Below are 18,889 nucleotides of genomic sequence, written 5' to 3' on the forward strand. Positions count from 1 at the left end.
AAGCGATGAAATCAGATAACACAACGTTCGGCGACAACAGACAGCGGGTAGAAGCATCGATAACTTTCCAGAAACTTCGGATACATGCAGGCGCGTCCCGCGCTGTGCGATAACATTTGTTCGGCGGCAAAACTTGTCGCCCGATAGAGACAAGTACACGTGTCAATACCCCCCCTCTTAAAAAGCATCGACCCGATGCTGCAAACAAATCAAAGTAATAAGTAAGCACTGATAGCAAAGAATAAAGCAAAATAAAGAAAGTTCGTTAGCGTCCGTAAAATGGTTTCAGACGCACCACGTGGACCACTTCAGGTCGTGCGCGACGTCGCTGTGAATGCGAAATGCCGTCTGGCACGACCTCATAGTCCAGTGCGCCAATACGTCGGATGACCTTGTAGGGTCCGAAATAGCGTCGCAATAGTTTCTCACTCAGTCCCCGTCGGCGTATCGGGGTCCATACCCAAACACGGTCGCCGGGCTGGTACTCGACGAAGCGTCGTCGGAGATTGTAGTGTCGGCTGTCGGTCCTCTGCTGGTTCTTGATTCGCAGGCGGGCGAGCTGTCGGGCTTCTTCGGCGCGCTGGAGATAGGTAGCGACGTCAAGATTCTCCTCGTCAGTGACGTGCGGCAGCATGGCGTCGAGCGTCGTCGTCGGGTTCCTGCCGTAAACCAACTTGAATGGCGTGATCTGTGTTGTTTCTTGCACCGCCGTGTTGTAGGCGAAGGTGACATACGGCAGGACCGCGTCCCACGTCTTGTGCTCGACGTCGACGTACATCGCTAGCATGTCGGCGAGGGTCTTATTCAGCCGCTCCGTAAGACCATTCGTCTGCGGATGGTAGGCCGTTGTCCTCCTGTGTCTTGTCTGACTGTAGTTGAGAATGGCTTGAGTGAGCTCCGCTGTAAAGGCCGTTCCTCTGTCGGTGATGAGGACTTCTGGAGCACCATGTCGCAACAGGATGTTCTCGACGAAAAATTTAGCCACTTCGGCTGCGCTGCCTTTCGGTAGAGCTTTAGTTTCAGTGAAGCGGGTGAGATAGTCCGTCGCCACGACAATCCACCTATTTCCGGAAGCTGATGTCGGAAACGGTCCCAACAAGTCCATCCCGATCTGCTGAAAAGGTCGGTAAGGAGGCTGGATCGGCTGTAGTAATCCCGCTGGTCTTGTCGGTGGTGTCTTGCGTCGCTGACAGTCGCGGCATGTCTTGACGTAACGGGCGACATCGGTGGTTAGGCGTGGCCAGTAATACCTTTCTTGTATCCTCGATAGCGTCCGGGAGAAACCGAGGTGCCCAGCGGTCGGATCGTCATGTAGGGCGTGCAGTACTTCTGGACGCAGCGCTGACGGTACAACAAGAAGGTAGCTGGCGCGGACTGGTGAGAAGTTCTTCTTCACGAGCAGGTTGTTTTGTAGCGTGAACGAAGACAACCCGCGCTTAAATGCCCTAGGGACAACGTCGGTGTTCCCTTCCAAGTATTCGACGAGGCCTTTCAACTCCGGGTCTGCTCGCTGCTGTTTAGTGAAGTCTTCCGCGCTTATTATTCCAAGGAAGGCGTCGTCGTCCTCGTCGTCTTGCGGCGGGGGATCGATGGGGGCACGTGATAAGCAGTCGGCGTCGGAGTGTTTTCTTCCGGACTTGTATATTACCGTGACGTCATATTCTTGTAGTCTGAGGCTCCACCGGGCCAGCCGTCCTGAAGGGTCCTTTAAGTTAGCTAACCAACACAACGCGTGATGGTCGCTGACGACTTTGAATGGCCTGCCATAGAGGTAAGGGCGGAATTTTGCTGTAGCCCAAATGATGGCGAGGCATTCCTTTTCAGTCGTAGAATAATTGCCTTCCGCTTTTGACAACGACCGGCTAGCGTAAGCTATCACGTGTTCATGACCATCTTTTCTCTGGACTAGCACGGCACCGAGGCCTAGGCTACTGGCGTCAGTGTGGATTTCGGTATCGGCGTGCTCGTCGAAGTGCGCAAGTACGGGCGGCGACTGCATGCGTCGTTTGAGTTCTTGAAATGCGTCGGCCTGCGGCGTTTCCCACTTGAACTCGACGTCACATTTAGTTAGCTGTGTCAGTGGCTCAGCGATACGTGAAAAGTCCTTGACAAAGCGCCTATAGTAGGCACACATGCCAAGGAATCTGCGCACTGCCTTCTTGTCGATCGGCTGCGGGAACTTTGCGATGGCAGCTGTCTTCTGCGGGTCAGGGCGTACTCCAGATTTGCTGATGACGTGGCCTAGGAATAGAAGCTCATCGTAAGCGAAGCGACACTTTTCCGGCTTCAGAGTGAGCCCTGATGACTTGATGGCCTCTAATACCGTCGCGAGCCGCTTAAGGTGATCGTAGAAATTTCCGGCGAAGACAACGACGTCATCCAAGTAAACAAGACACGTCTGCCACTTCAATCCTGCTAACACCGTGTCCATCACGCGCTGGAACGTTGCAGGCGCCGAGCACAGTCCAAATGGCATAACCTTGAATTCATAGAGGCCGTCTGGCGTGATGAAGGCGGTCTTTTCGCGATCCCTTTCGTCGACTTCTATTTGCCAGTAGCCAGACTTGAGGTCCATCGATGAGAAGTATTTAGCATTGCAGAGCCGATCCAATGCGTCGTCTATCCGTGGGAGGGGGTATACGTCTTTCTTCGTGATTTTGTTCAGTCGACGATAATCGACGCAGAAACGTAGGGTTCCGTCCTTTTTCTTCACTAAAACAACTGGAGACGCCCACGGGCTTTTCGACGGCTGGATGATGTCGTCGCGCAGCATTTCGTCGACTTGTTGTCGTATAGCTTCGCGTTCTCGCGTCGAAACTCGGTAAGGGCTCTGGCGTAGTGGTCGAGCGCACTCTTCGGTTATTATGCGATGCTTTGCGACTGGTGTTTGTCGAATCCTCGATGACGTCGAAAAGCAGTCTTTGTATCGTCGAAGCAGACTTCTGAGCTGTTGCTGCTTAATCACGGGGAGACTTGGATTTATGTCGAAGTCTGGCTCGGGAACCACGGTCGTCGGGGTAGATGCAACAGAATCCGAGATGACAAAGGCATCGCTGGTTTCCTGAATTTCCTCGATGTATGCGATCGCCGTGCCCTTGTTGATGTGCTTGAACTCCTGGCTGAAGTTTGTCAGCAACACTTTCGTGTTTCCTCCGTGCAGGCGAGCGATCCCTCTTGCGACGCAAATTTCACGGTCGAGCAGCAAACGTTGGTCGCCTTCGATGACGCCTTCTACGTCAGTGGGTGTTTCGGTGCCGACCGAAATAACAATGCTGGAGCGAGGCGGGATGCTCACTTGATCTTCGAGCACACTCAAGGCGTGGTGACTACGAGGGCTCTCCGGCGGTATCGCTTGATCTTCCGACAGCGTTATTGACTTCGACTTCAGGTCGATGATTGCGCCGTGTTGGTTCAGGAAGTCCATGCCGAGAATGACGTCTCGTGAACACTGTTGCAGGATAACGAAGGTGGCAGGGTAAGTCCGGTCATGAATGGTAATTCTTGCCGTGCAGATTCCACTCGGCGTGATGAGGTGTCCTCCAGCAGTCCGAATTAACGGGCCTTCCCATGCAGTCTTAACTTTCTTCAATTGGGCTGCGATGGGTCCACTCATGACGGAGTAATCGGCTCCTGTGTCTACTAAGGCGGTAACTGCGTGGCCGTCGAGAAGCACGTCGAGGTCGGTGGTTCTTTGTCTTGCGTTACAGTTAGGCCTCAGCGTCGGATCACGGCTGCGTCGAGTTGACCTGTGGTTGGTACGTGGCGTCGTCAAGTGGTCTTTCGTCGGCGTGTTCTTTCCTGCCAGACTTCGTCGGGACGGTGGTGTGACGTCGTTGTTATGTCGTCGAGGTAGTCTTTTCGGCGTCTTCGTCGGCGGCGGAGGATCTTCGTCAGTTCGACGAACAGCAACCGCACCTCCATCGGTTGCTGCTTTTAGTTTTCCGGATATGGGCTGACGGACCGACCCCGGGCTGGGCCAGTGTATGGTCGGCGCTGTGGCGACAGGTAGCGGCCTGGTGACGGCGAACGGGACGGTCGTCGAGGGCTCCACTGAGTAGCGGCGAGGTAGTCGGCGATGTCACGAGGGCGTTGACCTTCCCGAGGGCGCGGTGCGTCGACGGCGAACCCTCGCAATCCCAGGTCGCGGTATGGGCATCGGCGGTACACATGGCCGGCTTCTCCGCAGTGATAGCAGAGCGGGCGGTGGTCGGGGGCTCGCCAAATGTCCGTCTTCCTCGCGTAGGTACGCTGGGCGACGGGTGGGCGTGCTGGCGGCGGCGGCGGCGGACGACGGAATTGCGTCGTTGCAGGGCCCTGGCGTGATCGCGGAGGGGGACCTTGACGGCGTGCGACGGCGGCGTATGTCATCGCTTCTGGCTGGGGCTGCGGTAATTGTGGTTGCAGCTCGGGAACTCCAAGCGATCGGTGCACCTCTTCTTTGACGATGTCGGCGATCGAAGCCACTTGGGGCTGCGACGAAGGCAGGACCTTGCGCAGTTCTTCGCGCACAATGGCCCTGATGGTCTCCTGAAGGTCGCCGGAATCCAGTCCTTGGATGGCGTACTGCGGCGTGAGCCCCTGGCGGTTATATTGCCGGGTGCGCATCTCCAGAGTTTTCTCGATCGTCGATGCCTCTGCCGAAAACTCAGCTACGGTCTTCGGCGGGTTACGAATAAGTCCTGCGAAAAGTTCTTGCTTGACGCCCCGCATCAGGAAGCGGACTTTTTTCTCTTCTGACATTTCCGGGTCGGCGTGCCGGAAAAGACGGGCCATCTCTTCCGTGAAGATCGCGATCGTCTCGTTTGGCAGCTGCACTCTGGTTTCTAGTAGTGCTTGGGCTCGCTCTTTTCGCACGACGCTTGTAAACGTTTGCAAGAAGCCGCTTCGGAACAGGTCCCACGTCGTTAAGGTGGCTTCTCGATTCTCGAACCAGGTCCTGGCGGCGTCTTCCAGTGCGAAATAGACATGCCGCAGCTTGTCGTCGCTGTCCCAACTGTTAAACCTAGCGACCCTCTCATACGTCTCGAGCCAGGTTTCCGGGTCCTCAAATGTTGATCCGCGGAACGTCGGAGGTTCCCTGGGCTGCTGCAGCACGATGGGGGACGCTGGGGCTGCCATTGGGGTTGCCTTGTCCACAATCTTCTTGGTCTTCTCAGGTAGAAGTCCGTGCTCCGGGGGCAGCTGTTGAAGACGGCGGCTTGCTCGATGCTCCGGGACTACGTTGGTGTTCTCTTTGCGGTCCGGGCTTGGATCACGGCTTGTCGGGGGCGTCCGGTACATGAACGAAAAGCACCTCCACCAGATGTCACGTGGTGGTGACGTTAAGAACACAGTGGCAATACTGTGAAAGGCAAAACTAGATTTTATTGGGCGAACCTGTGCCCACAAAACAGGCTACACTTATAGCACAACGAAAGCTACGAACACAGTCGGCGATCGTCGAAAATCTGATCAGCGGGTCAAGCGCGTCGGCTTTTATACAGCAATCATCGAAAGTTCCAGATTAAACGTTGGGACCCGCATGCCTTCTAAAATGTTCTACACCATTCGTGTCAAGCGATGAAATCAGATAACACAACGTTCGGCGACAACAGACAGCGGGTAGAAGCATCGATAACTTTCCAGAAACTTCGGATACATGCAGGCGCGTCCCGCGCTGTGCGATAACATTTGTTCGGCGGCAAAACTTGTCGCCCGATAGAGACAAGTACACGTGTCAATATATTGATGTACATATACTCATATATACATGTATATATACATATACATATATATAAATATATATATATATATATATATATATATATATATAAATGTCACGTTGCAGTTATGAGAAACACGAGATTCGTACAAAACTGTGACTGTCGAAAAAAACTTGCTTCGGATGAACCTGTGCCAATGAGAACAAGTTACACTCAAAACAACGATAGTGGCGAACACAGTCGGTGATCTCGGTATTCTGATTTGCGGGGCAAGCGCGTCGGCTTTTATACGTGAGTCGTCGAAAGGGCCAGAGTAATCGCGAGTGCCCACGCATCTTTCTGAAAGTACTACACAATTCACATCGCGCATACGATCACGTTACACACTGTTCGGTGACAGCAAACAACGGATCGGTAACACTCGATAAACTTCCGATAGATGCAGGCGTGTCCTGTACTGAGTGATAATATTTAACCTTTAGTAACCCAATGAAGAAGGAAAACGGTCACCCGTGATGAGACATAAGTACAGTGTCAATGCTCCCTTCTTAAAAAGCATCGTCCTGATGCTGCAAACATAACAGGAAAGCGATAAAAAGAGTAGCATGCTTAAGAAATAAAAAGTAACAAAAACACAGCGTTCCAAAGTTTGTCAGCGCTAATAGAACCCCTTATTCCGCTCAACATGTACTATTTCAGGTCGGGAACGGCGCCGCTGTGATTGCGTAATGCCATTGGGAAGACCTCATATTCCAGTGCACCCATTCATCGGATGATCTTGTAGGGTCCAAAGTAGCGTCGCAGAAGTTCCTTAATAGAGACTTTTAGCGTGTCCGCTATTCCGGCAAACCGGGGCGGTTTGGGCGGATTACCGGATGGTCGGGGGCGTAAACGTGAGCGGCCAGATTGGTGGCGCCAGCTGGTGGTGCAAAGCTCAACCACCCAAACACTGAGCCAATTACTATATTCTTCTTAGCTTGGGTGTAAGTTTTCGACAGCTGCGTAATTGTGAACACAATTACGCCGCTGCCGAAAATTTGCACCAGCAGCAAAGCAGAATAAAGTGGGTTACTGCAATTTTAGCTCTGTGTTCGTCTGATTGAGCTCTACAACACCAGGTGGCTGCACCGCTCCGGCCGCTCACGTTTACGGCCCCGACCATCCGGTAATCCGCCCGAACCGCCCCGGTTTGCCGGAATAGCGGACACGCTAAAAGTCTCTATTGAGACCTCTTCGCCGCGCCGGTACTAACTAAAGCGCGGTCGCCGGGAAGTTACTCGACGTTGCGTCGTAGAGAATTGTTGTATTAGTCCTCTGCTGAATCGCGATGCGCAGGCGGACGATCTCTCACGCTTCTTCGCCGCGCGAGAGATATGCGGCGAGGTAGGAATTCTCTTCGTTTCGTCACGTATGGAAGCATGGCGTCGAGAGTCGTCATCGGGTTGCTTCCGTCAAGCAGCTTGAATGGTGGGATCTGCGTTGTTTCTTGCACGGTCACGTTATAAGTGAAGGTTCCGTACGGAAGGAAGGCATCCCACGTCTTGTGTTAAACGTCGACGTACAATGCCAACATGTCGGTCAGGGTCTTATTTCTATCGCAATGCCGACCGCTGAGCCACTAACACAATGCAGTGCCCGGCAGTTATGAAACATTTTGATCCTGCGACCACTGGCAGTTGCCAACACTGTGGATAGGTGGGTGACACTTATCACATGGTGAGGGCTTGCCAGCAAACTTCAGCTATCACCCCCCGCCCCCCCCCCCCAACCCTAACAGTGTGGACTGGAGGTGGCCCTGCTTGGTTGCTCAGACCTTGAGGCCCAAACGGCCTTGGTGAAGAAGGCCTGGCTGACGGCTTTCACCAATCCCGGACTAGGGACTCCACCTAGTATGTAGAGCTCCTACGCGAGTCCACACCTATCTTTCTTGTTTAATAAATGTTTTCCACCACCACCACCGCTGAGCACCGAGCATGTCGCTTTCCGCTAGGCTCCGCATTTGCTTGGTGCAGCAGTTCCAAATTCCAGCTTCGACCATGCCGTCACCGCCAAGGTTCATCTGAATAGGTAGCGAAGCTTGCAATGAAAAGACTGCCAAAACATATCGCCAAGGATATCACTTAGTGGTGCACGATTGAAGCGCGACTATGCCAGGGGGGGGGGGGGGGGGGAGGGTGACAAACGCTGAAACTATAATACCTATGTGTAAAAAAATTCTATAAAATTTTAAATAAGAATACAGGCATACGAGTAAACTTTCTGTTTCAGATATTTTTACAGCACTAAAAGAACTAATGTAATTTTTTTTCTATTTCACAATTCATTAGTTCTTTCTTGGCGACCCCATGCAACCAGTGATTCTGGCGCGAGACTAGGCGAGCCTGTGCAAACAAGCTACTATGTCATGAGAAATGGCGTTGCTCCCTTGAACGCGGCAGTTCTTTCCGAGTCTTTTTTTTTTATTTCCTTTCGTACTTCTTCAAAGTGTGGCGACCGCTTCACTGCAAATTCGCTTGAGCGAGCGCACTGCATTCTTTGGCGAAAGGTGTGAGTGCAGGTTTTTCGTTAACGTGCAAGTTCAGGCTTTGGCGCCCGACGCGCTTCTCTCGTCGTGACGATAAATGCGGAACGGCCCGCTAAGAAGCGTAGCGCTATGTTCGTTTACTCTCCGTACCACAGGCTCTGAGTGTCCGACGGGCAGCAAAATCGGTAAGTGGAATGTTTTCTAAATGATAATGTGGGCAATGTTGTCTGATAATTGTTGGATATCAATACGTGGTGTCGCAAAGAATTACGAATGATTCTGTGAAAAGGATTCGCATGGATTGCTATGCCTGACGAATGTGTCCTGGCCACAGTACTTTTCATCAGTGAAAGATGTTTTGTTTTGTTTGGAAAGTTATGTTGGTTGCATTATTCAGGACAAATAAAAGTCAAGTGGAGTTTGAAAGCTATTTGGCAGGGTCATTCATTTTAATCGTATTCGTTCACCTTCCTAAGGCAGCTACTGGAGCAAATGTCGTCGATAATAGCCTAATTACGTTCACATTAAGACATACGCCGCTCCTCATAGTAAAAGGACACGCTGGTATTATAGCTGAGGCGAGTCGCAAGCTCACCTGTCCTCAAAAGAAAAATAACTGCTATCGTAGCGGCCGGTAATGTCGCACGCTAAAGCAATTCAAACAATCGCGTAAGCAGCGTAACATCTTGACGTCACTGCCATTTCCGGTTCTGACGTCTCTTTCCTTTTTTTTATTTTTTTGCTTGCTGTTAGTTGTCCACATGATATGCAGATAGTGACGGTTACAACAAGCCTCGTTTTCCTGACATGTGGTCTTCCTTGAAAGCTTCGCTACCAGTTCACGTATACCGTGTCACTGCCGTGCGCATCGACGTGGACGGTGGCCACGCACAAGCAGCATTCCTTCCTTATCACACCTATAGCTAGCTGCGGCACGAAGCTGCTGAAGCTAGGCGCACATATCAAAAGCCACGGCTAGCTGTGCTACGCCACGTATGGATTATGCTTGCGCGCACTATGCAAAAAATCAGTGGCTCCATTAGTCTCGCTTATTGTAGGGCGCCGCGCTATGCTGACGCACCTACACTCTTAGGCAAAGTTACACCCTTTGGCTTGCCCCTTCTGCCACACAACAATAATCGTTATCTGCCTTGATGCGTTTCCTTTCTTTAACGCTGCGAGCCCGGAACTTTCCAGTAACGAACGGCACGCGCGTTATCAGAAGGGGCAATCCAAAGGGTGTAAACTGTTCTATACTGATAACGGGCGTGCCGTTCGTTACTGGAAAGTACCGGGCTCGCAGCGTTAAAAAAAGGAAACGCATCAAGGCAGATAACGATTATCGTTGTGTGGCAGAAGGGGCAAGCCAAAGGGTGTAACTTTGCCTAAGAGTGTAGGCGCAACCTCCGAGACTGGCTGAAACGGGCACCGGCCGGCCAAGCCAAGCCATCGCGCTCACACAGCGGAGACTAAGGGCCGAATCTTATAGCGGTTCGGTTGGGGAACCGTTCGTTTGGCCTCATCTAATTGACCAAAATTTGGTTTCGTCACAGGTCGTCAGAGGCAGCGGGGCGGTATCGCAATTTATGAACACTTCATGCATGTGTCAATCATCTTCAAAGCGAACCTATCGTAGAAACCGGCGAAAGGGTAGTTCGCTTTGGGTTCCGTTGCTGTGGCTTGGCTGTTGGCTTGCGACCCTGGCCGCGAGCGCCGGTCGAGCGACCCCGGAGAAACGAAGGCGTCGCGCGCGCGTGCGTTGGTTGCTTTGGAGGCTATTAGTTGCCTTCGTCGTCTGCTTGGCGTTGGTCTTTCGGCGTTGACTACGGCTGGAAGTGCGATACGCGTTCGACGAAGTGACGGATAATGAGTTGCACAGCCCTTGCCGGCATTCTAAGTAGACCATTTGCAGGCTACGCAATCAAATGGAGGAGACTCGGGTGCAAACGTACCAGAGGTCATTTCACGCAGAGGAAGGAATATTGTGCGCTGCGGTTAATCGCCCCCGGCCTGCAGCTCCCAGAGGTAAGTCCGACGCGAAGAATTCATCGGAATGGCGTAGATCTCTGCTGCCGACACTGTCCACAAAGTTGCTATCGTAATTACTGTGTTGGCCGCGGTAGAAGGGCTGGGTCAGCTTTCCCGCGACCTCCAAATGCCAAGGAGATATTTGCACGGTGAGATTGAATTCTCAGTGCTCTCGCCAGCGTGAATAGCTCGCAGATCGCCGCTCATCAATCAGAAGTGTTGAATCTAGGCTGGTTCAGCGCTTCCTGCGTTCGGCTCACAAAACTATATAGTCAGGACGGCAAGATATTGTGGAGATCTCTTATTGGGCTGCACTTCTTTCTCTAGTTCGGGAGTGCCGCAATTTGTTCCTCAATTTCACGGCACAGGACGCACCGTCAGCACCACGCTCTTCGATTTTACTTCACGCAGGCAATGCAGGGCCCGTATATCGTGATCTTCGATTTCAAGTTCCATTGCTTCTATCACGCGACCAGCCGCAGATCGCAGGGATAGCGGCAGCGCGGCGGCGAGCAAGTCATGTCCGAATCGATGAGGAAGGGCGAAAAAAGAAGAAAAATTGATATCGGCTAGTAAAGGTGGCGCTAAAATCTAGTTCACGGTGTTTTCGCGCTCGCTACTTAAGTGCTGTCAGTGCGTTCCTGTTGCGTGCATCGTGCGAACTCCTGGTAGCAGACGACCTAGCGCTACGCTCTGCCAACTCAGTTACGCTTGCGATACCGCCTGTCGGCTGAAAATGAAAAATAATGGCATTATTAAATTACTTCTACATTGCGTAAACGACCGGCACCACACGTTTATACTTCAGAACTTGGCGTATAATATTTAATTTATATTTTACATTTATTTACCAAGCAGAAACATTCTGAAATTCCTCGATTAGCTCGTCCTATAATGACGTACCCCTCAGAGGTGGCATCCTCTCATCTATTGGTCGCGTCCTCCCCTTCTTCCACCACCGGCTTGGGAGTGGCACATTTAGTGACGTAAACGGCGAAGCGAACGGTTCGTATTGCGAACTCTTTTAATATTTGGCCCTAGCATACCAAGATCGATCCAAATATGCCGCGAAGCTTCGGGCAAAGAGCGGTTCAATACAAATTGCCACCGACATCAGAAAGGGCGGTTATAGGAGCAGTGATCGACGCGCGACTGTGTTTGGAGGGAACAAGCATTGGGAAACAAAAAGCTTTTTTTTATTTCAAACGAGACAGGGTAAAATTGATTCAATGAAAATAAAATTACTGGTCGATTTTATATATCTGTAACGAGTAAAAAATTCAAATTTATGTAATTATATTATTATTAATAAATACATTTCTTTTCAGCGCCCATCTTTACAGGGCCGATGACGCCGCTATCACTCGCAATGCAATGCAGCTCTTGAAATGTGCAGAAAGGTGCGCTCGTAAAGTACGCCTGCTTAAGTATCGTTTGAATATATAGCTCGTATAGCTCTAAAGGCAGGCCAACAAAACAAATTTCGTGCCTTCGAAAAAACAATGACGTCACTTCTGCTTTTAAAAGATGTGGCGCCACATTACTTCTTTATGAAAAGTACGTAAAGTACGCCCCCCTCAAACTTCGTGCTTTTCTGCTTGTCGAAGTTTATCTGAATTTGGTGACGCAGGTAGCTTCATCGCTTCTTAACCTTTCCAGTCAAAAATAGTGAGTTACGGCCGCCAGATAATGGTTTAGTTGTCTTCGTGGGACTGCGCTGGCCGACGGGCTTGGCGTACGACGATACTATCAGCACTCCACACCTACACTCTACACTCTTAGAAATATTTACACCGTTTGGGGCGTATCTTGTCCCACAACGATAATCGTCATTTGTCTTGTCCACATTTCCTTTCTTTAACGCAGCGAGCCCGGTACTTCCCAGTCACGAACGGCATGCGCGTTATCAGTGTGACGCAGCTTCTCGAAAGGAAAGTAGCGAGCGCCGAGCTTTCAAGAAAGGAAACTCGGGCAAGACAGATGACGATTATTGTTGTGGGACAAGATAAGCCCCAAAGGATGTAAATATTTCTAAGAGTGTAAGAAAAGTTTACGCCCTTTGGAGTGTATATTTGCAACACAACGATAATCGTCATCTGTCTTGCCCGCATTTCCTGTCTTGAAACCGCTGCGCTCGTTACTTTCCTTTCGGGAACGCTATGTCATGCTGATAACGCGCATGCCGTTCGTTACTGGAAAGTAACGGGCTCGCCGCGTTAAACAAAGGAGATGCGGACAAGACAGACGACGATTGTCGTTGTGTGGCAAATATACACCCCAAAGGGTTCAACTGTTTTAGAGTGCAAAGCCTTCGTCGGCCTCCAAAGAAAGTATGTTCTGTGCAGGGGTGCGATTTCGACAACCACGCGGCTGGCCTTATCCTGCATCGCTTTCCGTGGTAAAAGCTCCAAACGCCTATCAAGTCGAATGTCGGGGCGTTTGAATATATAGCTCGTATAGCTCTAAAGGCAGGCCAACAAAACAAATTTCGTGCCTTCGAAAATACAATGACGTCACTTCTGCTTTTAAAAGATGTGGCGCCACATTACTTCTTTATGAAGTGTTCCCTCCACATACGGATGGCACTAAGCCCCATGAACCGTCGATGAACCGCCATGTTTTGAACGTATGGGCTCCTACGGTAGCTTCGCTACCATGTATATTTACCTTCAGTATACTCCATACTCGTGGACACCAGAAAGCTACAGATCAGTCAGTTTCGCTTTCCAGGCCCACGTGTGTCCGGGTATGCATCCGCTTCTCCTGCACTCTCTCAAGCTCTATCGGCGGATCAGTACGCCGAGTTTTCGTAATCTTGCGAAAGTGAAACTATCTACTGAGGTCATGGAGGTCTCCCGAGAATACCACCCAGCTGCGCACGGGGTTGGCGCACCGAGTTGTTTGCCACCAGCTGCTGGTACATGACGGCCTTCGTTCGCGTCATAGCGTGCTAGCTGTTCCCTTCGACTGCATGTCCAGTTCACCAGTATCACGACAATAGGAGCGAGCCAAGTTGAAAGCGTGACCAAAACGCCGTTACTTTGCAACCTAAGGAAGTTTTCATAACCCCTGTGGTGTCGGGTGTTAAAAGTCGCGTGTCACACACGTGGCAGGAGCTTTCGCTGTTTTATTGAACTTGCATGGCATACGCGAGGGCGTTCCGTTTCGGCGCGCCGTGCAGCCGTAGTCTTCTTTGCATGGTTGCAGATGCGCATTCCATTCAGCATATAATGCAGTCTAGGGCAGTATTCGGTATAACGAAGTAATTTCCGCTTCGCCTTCAACTTCGTTATAAATAGGCTCGAGTCTATACTATGAACACGGTACTAAATATAAAGTTGAAAAAGCGAAAAAAAATATCTCTAGCGTGGAAATTCGGAAACTACGTAGAAAACTATGTAAGTACAGCTGAAAGAAGTTGAAAAGGTGAGAGAGTTAAAGGCGAAGCATCGACTGCGGTACCAAACTTGTTGACAGCCTTAACAATTGACGACAGTAGCCTTATCGGTGGCATAAACTCGAAAATACTTGCGTAATAAATAAATTCACAAGGATGGTGTCAAACACGCACAGGCAAACACGCGCACATTAGAGTCGATGACGTCGCGCTCTCGTTGTCAAAACGCTGGCGTGAGGAAGCGCGGAAGCAGTGAGCGAAGTGACCTTTGTGCCGTTCATCGCTTCAACTCAACCTCATCAGCGAGAACACAGCACACACAAACTTACGAGCCGTCGGACCACCTAGACTCTGCCGCCAAAGTGATTAGCTTTCAAGTTAAAGTCTCCGAGACCGTGCGCGGCCGCACTATACGTAGTTGTCGGCAAAGTACAACTCCCCCCCCCCCCCCCCCCCAGTACCTCCTCTCCTCCTTGTTTCTTGCGCACGAACTAAGACAGGGCTCCTTCTTCCCGCTTTCTTCTTTTGTGTGCGCGAGATTGAACTGCGATCGCCTGCTCACCCTTGCACACTTTGATTCGCACACGCAGTAAATGGCGCGCGCGGCAATGGTGTTGTCGCCCTTGAACTTTATATAGAACATCACGGCGACCGCCACGGCAAATATGTTACTGGAGTGTGAATAAAGCTTCTAGAGAAATATTACATGGATTGTCGAAAATTCTTGAACCGGAAATGGAGTGGTACGTCCTTGCTAATTATTCTGCATAATGTTTAATGCCTGGTATTGGCAGTACCTGCACCCGATAACGGGTTATTCAGGTAATAAAGCAGGGATCAGAAATCTTCAAGATAGCGTACGACACTCTATATATGAGTGAAAAACGTTTTTGTGAAAATTCTGTAGTAACACTTGGAAACTGAGAATATGTTTTCTTGGCATCAAGTGCGCCAAATTTGGTGATTTATTGAACATATAAAAGTGAAGCTCGCAATCGACTGACCGTAGCAAAGACAATATTTGGTGGCGTGATAAATACCTTAAGTTTTATGGAGAAACAACCAGAAAAAGAAACTGAAGCGCCAAGTTTAAAGCTTCGCAACATGGCAAGACAACTTCATGACCTCATTCTGCAAACACTATCTAGTGAGTTATCAATTTCCGAGAGAGTTTATATAATGCTCAGCACCATTAAATACGCTAATAATTTGAAAATAATACTTCAAAGGAGCCTCGTAAAAAAGAACATTATTACTCGTGTTTTAAGGTGATGTTTCTCCCTTAACCACTTCGCACACTCTAGGATTGTTTTTGAAGGAGACGCTAGTCCGAAACAGTCCGTTAAAAAGTGAAATACAAATACACGTCTAACATATCTCGAGTAACCCAGTCACTGGAGGTTGCGGAAACGGGGTTACACCTATCAATAACAGGGAAGCTATAATCACGGAATACGATAACGGGAGCGTTAAATGAAGTGGCCCACTGTTATCTTGTGTGAAATGCTGCGTTAGATTACAGAAAATCCAGGCGGCTACAACGTGGTTAAAACATACAGCCAGCAGATATTTATTGCCGGTGATGTACCGTCATATTTCTCTGACACCCATCCTTCAGATTTGATCTGCTCAGGGCCCAATAATATAGGCACGTAATTCACCATGTAGCATTGCAAGTTATTCTTCTAAGGTCAGGCGCATTTATCCAGCTCTTACTACCACTAATATAGTTTTATATGTACGCGCCCATCGATCACACAAATGTATAAGTGTCTCTCTACGTGCAAAACTCCAAGGTTCGTATGTATTCACGTTCATTTTCGAAATACTCCGATGACGTTACAGGTAATAAAAGCCCATAACTCTCATGCTAACGCTGTCGTCAATTATTGATTGTCACTAGTTTGAGTTATATTGCAAAAGAGCTCAATTTTTGTTTTCCACCGCAAAAAAACGTAGCACATTTGAAGCGCGAGAAGGTCGCGCATACGTGATTCCTTGGACAGGAACGCTAAAATTTTATTACTGAGAAAAGCGGTTAACTTGCTCAAATATGTGGTGTCTCCAAACCGAACTTTAGCCGTCGTTGTCTCCGTCGTGTGGCTCCGCATATATTTAGGGAAAACACGGGGTTTCCCCCGTGTTTTTCCTAGGAGACAAGTCCACTTGTCGAAATGGTGGCTCCTGCTTTCACCTTGTTCTCGTTTCGCTCATCGTCCGCATATATTTAGGCATATGTATGCTATTTGATCATACATGCCGTATATGCTTATTATATCGCTAGGCTAAGCATTCACTAAAGTGGCTCATACAAGGTCTTGAGTTCCTGACCAAGTTATTCCCTAGAATTTCGAGATAGACCACCGACAAACGAATGTCACGAAGTATGAAATTCAGAGCGCATGCCTTTTCTCAGACTATCGAATACCAAAGTGCAAAATAGTGTAAGTGCTGAAACATTAGTGATATACTTTTACTGATACGGCTCTTTACAGGCAGCATAGTGGCGCCTCTGCGATGTCATTAGAGTTCACAGACGGCAAGTTAAAATTGCTAAAGGTGCCAAAAAAATGTGGCGCACCCGCGTATGAAGCGCCCGCGATAGACGGACGCAGCGTAAACGCTACCCTCAACGCTGCTGACGCAGTCAGTCCTTAGCCCTTTGGGTTGAAATTGCATAACGTTGTGTTTTTTAAGGCTGTTGACAATACTTCTACACGTGAGCCTCTCTTTTTCTCTAATTGTGTCGATCATCGTCGCTGTGTAATAATAACAGGAATGGTGTGCGCCTGTAATAATTTTGTTTCGCAGATCCCGCATCGTTTATGGAGTACCGCAGGCTCTGGAAAACATAATTTAGATCGTTTAAGTTAAGATATTTGCAAAACACACGAACTCGAAAGAAGGCAACATTTATTGAGTGTAACCCACACAATGAAAAAAAAGTTCGTGTAAGAATCGCACGACATAGCCTAAAATGTAGAGCACGGCATGCATAATGCAAATATGCGGGTTTTGTCTCCAATGGCCGCAAGTTAGTTTTACGTTAATTTTGATTACCATTTACATTTATTTTTCGGAACTGCTATATGAGCACAACAAACTTCTTTTGTGACTTCTTGGCTTCATTGTGCATTTTTACTTATCCTTAATATTGAAAAGACTCGGATCCCTCTGTTCATGTAGCAGTTTATTCAGATTTGTGTTGTAGGTCTTTATCGTCAAGTGCTAATATTGTTTTACGAAGCTCAAGCTCCCCTTACTAGATGTCTGTAAAGGACATGCTATATACAAAATTACAATCTAATTTCCGAGTTTTTCAACCATATTATAATATTCTTTTGATATCCGCACTTGGCATAATAAGGGTGCGTGACAATTCTAAAGTTCGGAGTCACAATTTCTTGAAAAGTCTTGTGACTCCGAAATTATTTGCACAATCTCCCCCACTGTAATACGCGGGAGAGTATTAGGCCATCTAAAATTGTAAATTAATAGCTTTCTCCAGCGACAATGCGTATTTTCTGCGGTACGGTATCTCGCCTATTAGAGACGGCAGCGCCAGAGCGTTGGTCAATTACTTGCGCTGCCAGACAACACAAATAAAACGGTTCATTTCATATAACCGCTATACTACTGTTATGTATATGTGCCTGTAATGGGCTTTGCTCTCTGGCAAATACTTACTTAAACAACAAACAACACTTTAATAGCCTCACAGGAACAAATGTACGCTTGCAAAACGCGTCCTTCATTCATATCTCAAACAGCTTTCTAAATGGTTCGCCGTTGCCTTGAATTACAGGAGAAACATACCGAAACTGCAAAGATCGTTATATGGTGCGCCCTAGTGTAACGCTTTGTATTCATGTTACCACCCACCTTCCTTTAACGTAGGCATAAACATCAATGGGTTATAATTTCTACATTTTGCCTCCATCAAGATACCGCTGCCATGCTCTGAATCGAGCACGGGAGCTCGAGCTCATTACAAAAACGCCTTAACCGCACAACCATAGCAGCGCGTTGCCATTGTATGTACAGGGTGTCCCAGCTAACTTTATCCAAGGTCTTCAACGAAATAAAACATTGAAGAAAACACGACGCAAGGCACAATTTCAAGACCGGTTGTGTTATACCTTAGGTATTATAATTGTACCTTGCATCATGATTTATAATTTTCTTCCTTGAATGGTTAGGCTAAAGTATGCGGCTACATCTTTTATAAGCCCTTTAACCGCTTATACATAGTTAAACAAACAAGCCGTTCAAGCATTTCAAAATTCTTTTAATAAGTGTTAATAATTAGCCCAAGTGCACTTTCACCTAAAGAAAACTTGGAAGAGCACTAAGGCGCTATGTTTTGCTAGAACTCTTCCATTAAGCTTCTTGACTGGTGCCAAATGTGAACGTTCACGTTCGTGCCTGGCTATTCGCTTACATTGACGATCATCTATATGGCTTACCCTTTTCTCTTTCTTTATTAGATGAGTTTTCTATAGGGTTATTCAATTTTTTTCATCGCAATTAACGTTTTGGTTTCTTCTGCGGAACACCAGAGTCATGGGGGCCCTGAAACCCAAGTTTTCTTCTTGGTGGATTCTCCGGGCAGAACTGCAAAACAGTCGAGTGATCTGCAATCGAATAGACCAAGAGTATAATTATATGTTTTGAGAAGCGGCAGTCCTTGTGAATTAGATTAAAAAACAATCTCCTATGTATATTTTTTTCCTTAACATAATTGCAGCGAATGGCCAGTTACGTTTCTTAACACCGCTGTACCTGACTCTTACACAATCGTATGACAAAAGGCCTCTAGTTCAGGTAAACCGAGAACTCCTTTGTTATGCGAAGTATCTCCAGAAGCACCCGGACAATGCTAACAGCCTAGGTGCTGCAGCAGAGACACGTTTGACACGTTTGAACCACCGTTCTTACGGGTGGATGTCTGATTTTCCCTTTTTCAATTACTTCTCTCCACCTTGCGGCTTTCCACAGAACTACTACGTCTGAGACACGTTTAGGCACCATTTTGATCAACAAAGTGTGGGGCGTTATATCGTCGTCAGCAACCCGTAGTTATAGTCCGTAATACGGCATACGATAAAACAGGTGGACGTTATTTATTTTCGCAGTATAATTTTTTCGTCTGCGCTGTTTGCGGTATCGTGTCGTCAAATCAGCGACCTTGTCAACCAGTTTCAGTACCTATTGTTAGTGTCTTGGTCACTGTACCAT

At 48.5% G+C, this 18,889-nt stretch overlaps 1 long non-coding RNA gene across 1 annotated transcript in view; it reads right to left on the reverse strand.

The window, feature by feature from the left end:
* Positions 1–17,918: 17,918 nt before the first annotated feature.
* LOC140219325 (uncharacterized) overlaps positions 17,919–18,889 on the reverse strand; it is a 33,594-nt gene continuing 32,623 nt past the window's right edge. The window contains exon 4 of the long non-coding RNA XR_011895519.1: positions 17,919–18,285. This is a non-coding gene — a long non-coding RNA (uncharacterized lncRNA). The remainder of the gene's footprint in view (positions 18,286–18,889) is intronic.

Source organism: Dermacentor andersoni, chromosome 7 (assembly GCF_023375885.2).
Source record: "Dermacentor andersoni chromosome 7, qqDerAnde1_hic_scaffold, whole genome shotgun sequence".
In the NCBI taxonomy this organism is placed as follows: Eukaryota; Metazoa; Arthropoda; class Arachnida; order Ixodida; family Ixodidae; genus Dermacentor; species Dermacentor andersoni.